This window comes from Aedes aegypti, chromosome 3, assembly GCF_002204515.2.
Source record: "Aedes aegypti strain LVP_AGWG chromosome 3, AaegL5.0 Primary Assembly, whole genome shotgun sequence".
NCBI lineage: Eukaryota > Metazoa > Arthropoda > Insecta > Diptera > Culicidae > Aedes > Aedes aegypti.
Genome location: NC_035109.1, coordinates 14715898 through 14724021, shown reverse-complemented (window position 1 = coordinate 14724021; position 8124 = coordinate 14715898). Strand labels below are relative to the sequence as shown.

The 8124-nt window shown below is 36.0% G+C and overlaps 1 long non-coding RNA gene across 1 annotated transcript; it reads right to left on the bottom strand.

The window, feature by feature from the left end:
* Nucleotides 1-4337: 4337 nt before the first annotated feature.
* Nucleotides 4338-6169, bottom strand: LOC110678077. The gene is made up of 2 exons (XR_002501441.1): nucleotides 6062-6169; nucleotides 4338-5995 (listed from the first exon to the last, which is right to left on the bottom strand). It is a non-coding gene; the product is annotated as an uncharacterized LOC110678077 (long non-coding RNA).
* Between the last annotated feature and the right edge of the window lie 1955 nt (nucleotides 6170-8124).

Here is an 8124-nt window from a genome sequence, read left to right as displayed (position 1 = left end):
TACCTTTACTATCAAACACACTCAACAGGCGCACCTATAATCGATGACTTTGGGTGGGTGATGACAGCGGAGGAGAAAAAGGAGGATTGCGCGTGAACAGGGAGGGTGAAGAGGACCACGTAAGCAAGCGGATGGATTTTGGATCCGGAATTCTTGGTTGCCGCTGTGACCCTGCCGTGATCGAGATTCAGCAAGTTTGGTTCGGGAACCGATACTACATCTGGCGACGAGGTGAAAGCAAGACGCGTTGTGATTGTGTCGTTTTTTTTTTTTGTGGTGTTTGGAGGTGTTTCCGGAACCTGGAAACCGTAAACATTGTGATAAAGTGAAGTGATTTCGTTTTGTTTTGGGAAGGTAGGTAAGTGTTGTGAAGGAAAACCAACAGTTGTGTTTTGGTATTTGTGTGGAAGATGGGGAGTAACGATGTAGAAGCTGAAGAAGTACGATTAAAGGATTTCTTCGCATTCAATCTTCACGTTGGTGGTAAGAGTACGGACCTAGTGCAATGTGGGGTATTATAAGGTGTGGCTGAAGTATCAAGATGGTATTTATGATTACTTCAGTTATGAGCTGATAGGGTGTAGAATCACTTGGGAACTTCCATGATTCAAAGCAGAAGCACTTCAACAGAACGCATATTGTGGCCAAATATGAGCTATATTAGAAAAAAAAACCAAGTGAATAAAAAGTGCCAAGAATAGGATCCGGCTCTATAGTTGTGTGATGCAAACTTTGGCCAGCCAAAAGTAAATGAATTTGCCGAAGTTTGTTTTTAACAAACGTGATTCTCTGAGTCATCTGATTTGTTTCAGACTATCGACATAGATGAAGACATCATCTTCTACGGTGACAGAGGGCCCGATTGGCTAGTCAGGTGGATCGGGCACGAGACATCCTGTTTACTGGGCATGTCTAAGGTGTGATTTGTTTATTTCATTTTATGACTTACACAGGCAAACACAATAATAACCTGACCTTCATTGGGCTTGGTGTAGTGGTTAGATCACATTCCTCTCACGCAGATTTGGGATCAAATCTTATTCCCGAGATAGTCACTTATGATCTAAAGGTCATAGTGACGATTTAATAAACCCGCTGGTCTAAAGAAGAACTAGCTTAGGATTAAAAACCTCATTAATCTATCTATCAATCTATATAAATAAAATGGTTTGGTTGAGTATATTTATAGCGGAAGAAATAATGTCGATGTACATGGCCGATTAATACGATTTGTAAATCGATGTTTTTCAGGTATAAGTATCGATTTGATAAAGCGGTATAGATTTGAGAATTGATGGATTAATAACGATTTGAGAATCGATGGAATGATAATGATTGAGAATTATCAATTTGAGTATTGATGAAGTGATATCGATTTGAGAATCAACGGAGTACTATCGATTTGAAGATCGATGAAGTATTATCGATTTGAGGATCGTTGGAATGCTATCGATTTGAGAATCGATTGAGAAATATCGATTTGAGGATCGATTGAGCAATATCAATTGATTGATGGAGTGATATCGATTTGAGAATCAATGAAGTAATATCGATTTGAGGATCGATGAAGTGATATCGATTAGAGGATCGATGAAATGGTAACGATTTGAGAATCGATTGAGAAATATCGATTTGAGGATCGATGGAGTAATATCAATTTGAGGATTGATGGAGTGATATCGATTTGAGGATCGATGGAGTAATATCGAATTGAGGATCGATAGAATAATATCGATTTGAGAATCGAAAGCTTGATGTCGGTAGATGGAGTCTATCAATGAGAAACTCAATGGAGTGATGTCGATTTTAGAGTCGATAGAGTGATTCCGATTTGTGAACGAATGGAGTGATGTCGATTTGAGAATCGATGGATTATCTCGATATGAGAATCGATGGAGTATTATCGATTTGAGAATCGATAAGTTTTATAGATTTGAGAATCGTTGGAGGAATATTGATTTGAGAATCGACAGAGTGATGTCTATTTGGGAATAGATGCTGTCATATCAGTTTGAATACCAATGAAGTTTTAAGATTCAAATGTATCGATTTGGGAATTGATATACAGATCGATTTGAGAGTTAACACAAAGATAACAATTCGAAAATCTAAATAGTGGTGTCGATTTGAGGATCGACACAGCCATATCGGTTTGAAAATCGATATTGTGCTATTGATTTGAAAATCAATGGAGTGTTTTAGTTTCGGGAATCAACGCAGCGTTATCAATCAATCGATGGTATACCGACTTGCTATATAATACAGTTGGATTGTCGTATCTAGTGTCGACTTGAGTATCGAAAGAGTAATTTTGAAAAGAGAATCGAAGAATGATCTCAATTTGAAAATCGAAAAGCTTCGTTATTATAAAAACGAAGGAGTTTGGTAAAGTTCTAAACCATTGGATCAATTTAAACGAGTTATAATCGAATTTAAGAAGAGAATTGATTCTTGAAATTGATCGAGTGTTGGACTCGAGGTCATAGTAGTTATTTCTATAAAAAAGAGTTTTTACTTGCCATTTTTCACTTAATACACATGACAGCTTAGAAATTGAGTTTTCTGTGTTTGATGACGGGTTTGGTAAGCGTTCGAATTTATTCGGCACATTCAAAATATTTTGAATTGATTCGGATATTTACAAAAGATAGTTGTATTAATAACATATGAATAAAAAAAAGAAACCAAGCAACCAATTTCTACAACTATTAATGTTTGGGATTATTGTATTTGTTCTTTCTGCAAAGTGTTTTATCATAATGCAGTTCACCCAGTATTTATTCATGTTTGGATTATGCGGTATGATTCGATCAAATGATACTTGGAAATGGTTTGATCATCGATTTTTAGCTTTGTTATGCTCTGTTGAAACTCGGGTCATGATGGCAGTTATTTAATTTTCAACAGCATCCAAATTGGCTAATGACAATTGATATACACAATTTAATTTGAGTTGTAGTGTATGTATGTTTACTGAGAAATTTTGAAGCTTTTTGCTGGAACTCTAGAATGCGTTAGCTTTTGTGTATAGTTGTACTACAATTGTTTTAAGTTTGCAGCTATTGACACGATATTTTCCTAAATTGTTTCAACCGATAATTTCATAGATTTCTTTACTTTCCTTATTCTTAAATAAAAAATGTATCCTTTCGCGTGCTGATTCATGCCATGTTTCATGACAAAGTTCAGAAGTCTATGTTAAGCCACTGCGTCCAATGGGTTGAACTTTTGTGGTCAACGTTGTTAAACAGAGTTTCCAAAAAAAAAACAGATTTCTTTAAATTATATTTTCCTCGTATGAATTAGCTCCTTTGTGTTAGTTGGTCTACCAGATCGGTAGACGATTTGAAAGTTCTTTAGGTAGATTTGATTTCAGTATTTGTGCTATTTTACATTCATGAACGAACCACACAGATTAGACCCACATTATTGAAGTTTAATGGATTTACATATTTTAACATACTGTGCATATTATGTCAAGATACCCTTAAAAAAAATCACGTATGTCTGAAACTGCCAACAAACACCAAATGTTGCAGATTTAGCAAATATAGAATATTTCCTTAAAGAAGAAAAAAAAGTCCAAGCCTACTTAAATTTCGACCCTGCGTTTGAATTGCGCGTATATAGTCTGCGCGCTACCGCAACTGCGGGATGCGGATTTAAAATTAGCGCCACAATATACTTAGCTTGCCTTTACACATATCAAACGGTGTTTACCCCGAGATTGTTAAAAAAACTGTTGGTAGCTGGATGTTTAATATCCAATGTCAAATATAGATTCCGTCAGGTGTCTATCCATTACAGTGTAAGTTTTGACTCACCATTTTTGCTTGTATAGCGATTTATATTATGTTTTGCTAGTCTTTCCTTCAATGTACACTGTACATACACTAAATATGTCACTTAATAAAAAAAAAAGAAAAAATACGAAGGGCTGGACGTGTATTGAAATTGTGCTGTTATTTATAGTTAAACTAAATTGTATATTACGAATGAATATGAGGACAATATTGTATCGTTCTATGACTGATTTAGAATTAGCATTCAGAGAAGCATGAAATACGGATTGATTCGATATCATTTACGAGATCATATGTTTACATATAATATGTAAATGTTGTGAATACGTGTCACATGAACTTATTTACTACATTCAGCTTCTTCTTTTAAAGTAAAGGAGGGATGTAGGGTCTTGGTTTACCTTTACTATCAAACACACTCAACAGGCGCACCTATAATCGATGACTTTGGGTGGGTGATGACAGCGGAGGAGAAAAAGGAGGATTGCGCGTGAACAGGGAGGGTGAAGAGGACCACGTAAGCAAGCGGATGGATTTTGGATCCGGAATTCTTGGTTGCCGCTGTGACCCTGCCGTGATCGAGATTCAGCAAGTTTGGTTCGGGAACCGATACTACAGAGCTCACTGTAGGAAATTTCTTGACCATTTCTTGAGCAGAAATTTTTACTTTTCTTGAGCGGAACAGCATACCTTCAGGATTGAAAGCATAGCTTCAGGATTGAAAAAAATAACACCATCTTTATCCAAAGTACTTTAATACACAAGTTCCCGGAAATTGGCTCACTAATACATCCGCGTTTGTTATTATTTTTTTTTAATTTCATTCTGTAATCCGATATTTGCAGCAAAATTTGCTGAAATCAACTGTTTTTCACATAAAAATTGACAATCTTGCGTTGAAGCGAATTCCTGCTCACGTGAATTTTATTTCATCCAGTGCCCAGCTAGGGCACAAGGTGGAAATACCTGTAACTCATCCCTGGAAGACGAACACGCATGGAGTGACTTTAACTTTCTTAGCAACGTCACTCCCAACGATGATGAAAACATTTCATTCACACTTACACTCAATTACAAAAAGTATACTAAACTACACATACACTTAATTTCAATCCGGTCGCATCACTCGCTTATTGTGAATCCTACACCATTTCTCTTCCCATCATTCAACTCCTTAACTATTTGATCCAAAATATTTTTCCATTAGCAATTGGAATAAGTGTTGTAAAGTTTCTAACATGACAGTTTTCAGTATGCAATCTACGAAATACTCCATTACCATGCAACGCAACGCAACGTTATACATTACCATTAGTGGGAATCCGTTACCTGTGAATTAAGGTACTTTGATCTTCACCATCTGTTTGGTGCTGATCACTGAGTGTCTCCACGTGTTATATTCGCTGACACTCGGTGTAACATATCATAAATCATTCGGATCAAAATCAAACTCTGGAATTCTTCCAATATCTTCTGAAGTTCACTAAGAATCTTTCCAAAAGTCTATCGAACATTTTTTCAAAAGTGCGATAAGAAATTCTTTAAAAAATATGTTACTTAAATACAATAAAACAATTACATAGTTGAAAAGATTTCAACAAACACTACCGCCAGAAATTTGTCAAAAATGTTTACGAAGGTTTTCACGAGATTTGCAAGATTCCTCCAAGTATGTTCGTAGAGATATGGTAGGAATCCACTTCTGCAAGAATCGCGAATGTTATTTTTTCTTATAACCAATTTTATACCCTCGATCATCAAAAACAAAAAATCTAATGTTTTATAAGAAACCAGTGCATAAAAAACAATGATTTCCAGCAGAAAAAAAAAAACAAATTGTACGAAACTGAGAGACAGGTGATCTTCTATGGAAGGAGGGGGAAGTTCTGAAAATCAAATAAAAATGACCACGTGGTTTATGTACAGCCCCTAATTAAGCTCAAATAGAAGACGACTCGTCGTTTATTTATTGGATTCCAAACATTTGTAATTCCTGAAAATGTGTTATTCGCGGCAAACATTACTGTGATAGCTTCCTACTCTTCGTATTCACCACAATAACAAATAATATATTTTATAATTTAATCAATAGAATTCTGAACACTAATAATATGCCATGATTAGTACAAACACATAAGCATAAATACTAGCTCACCTGTATCAGTATTCGCCATGTGTTTTTATATCTATTCCTGAAAAATATTGTTTTATTATTATTTTTTCAACCAATTTTGAGGTTTTTCAGTACACTGCCTCACCATTTCAAAGTGATTTCGTAGTTTTTATATGTGAAATTGAAACAAAACCAATGTATGTATAATGGTATACCGGGTACCCACTTGGTTTGACCACATTTAATCTGAACACTTTTTAATCTGTACCCCGCTAATTTGCACATCGTTCAGATTAAAAATGGTTCAAACGTCATTTAGCTCATTGAACGGAGTGAAGTGAGATGGAACGCTGTAGAACGGAACGCAGAATCAAAACAAAACAGTGAAAGAGGTAACCAGAAACACGTTTCTAGGGTGACTAGATGTTCAAATTAAAAATGAACCCCGATGGTTTGCATGAGGTACCGTTTAAATTAGCGGGGTGCACGGTACGTCATTTGTATTGTTTCATCTATTCAGACTTTATTTTTCGACATGATTTTTATCTGTTAATTTCTTGTTACTAAAGAGGAATTGAAAACATACCTTAAAATTTTATCATACAGTCATTGAACTCAGTATCTTCGCGATGAAAGCTCTCGAAACGTCAACGATGATGTGAAATTCTTCACAAGCTTTGTCTCGAACATTCGCCCATGTCAAATGATAAAAAGGGATTTATACTTGGTGCGCTTAAGACTTAAACATATTTCAGAATAAACGGAATAAACTCATTCTGAAGAGCCATATTTGAACCTTCATATAAGTGTGATAAGCGGCTCTGTTTTGCTATAAACCTATGAGCTATTCACAACAAATGCTCCAAAACCATGACCCAAGCAAAATATTTTATTGTGACCATGAAAAACACGTTGTTTTAAAACTTCTCCATCCTCTGAATCCAAACAAACTAATATTTTCTATTATTGTGTCATTTTTTAACCTTCGAGCTGTCACGCTGTTGTACTTTGTACAACAGTTATGATTTATATGCTATCATTTTGCAACAAAGATATCTATCGGCACCAAACCAAAATGTATTCCTCAAGAATCTTGTTAAGAACAATACTCGACAGTTTTAATTTACAGTATGGCCCTTTATAATACGGTAAAATCAACAAAGGTACATGGAAGTCGCATAATAATGAACGCACTATATACGATTCAAGGAAACCACAGTTTCAAATCGTTATATTTCAAAATCCAGATAATATAGAAACTTGGGGTCTTTAGTAAAGTTGTTCTGAAGTTGAAGCGCTATCTGATGGTACCTCATTTAATTAGAAATTTGACCGCTAGGTGGCACTAGTGGGCATGGAAGTTTTACTTTTGTTTTGCAGATATCTTAGGAGCCTGTCCATTTAGAAAGATGGTGTCTTCGGCAAAGTTGTTTAATAAGTTAAGGACTATCATTTTTCAAGCTAGTTGATTCAAAAATTTTCCACTAGGCGGCGCTAGTGAGCATGAAACTTTTGTTTGCAGATATCTCAGGAGCCTGACCATTTCGAAAGAAAGAATCTTCGGCAAAGTAGTTCAGTGGCTCAAGGGCATCATTATTTGAACCAAAAAATAGGATATTTTGCCACCAGGCGGCGCTAGTGAGCATGAAATTTTTGTTTTGCGGATACTGCAGGATCTTGACTTTTTAGACAGGCACCTTCGGCTAAGTTGTTCAGAAGCTCAGGGACTATCATTATTTTACAAAATCTCGAACTTTAAGGATTAAACAAAGAAAGAATTTGAGCTACTGAACAACTCTGCCGAAGACGCCACCTTGATAAGTGATCAGGATCCTGAGATATTTGCGAAACAAATATTTTATGCTCACTAGCGCTGCCTGGTGGCAAAATTTTGAATCAATTAGCTCAAACAACGATAGTCCTTGAGTTACCGAACAACTTTGCCGAAGACGCCATCTTTCTAAGTGGTCAGGATCCTGAGATCTGCGAAACAAAAGTTTCATGCTCACTAGCGCCGCCTAGCGGCAAAATTCAGAATTTCTTGGCTTCAATAATGATAGTCCTTGAGCTACTGAACAATTTTGCCGAAGACGTCATCTTTCTAAGTGTTCATATTCCTGGGATATTCGCAAAACCAAGGGTGTTGTACAAAGTACAACGCGCGACTACTCGCGTTACAAAAATTCGCGCGACGACCGAAAGGTTAAT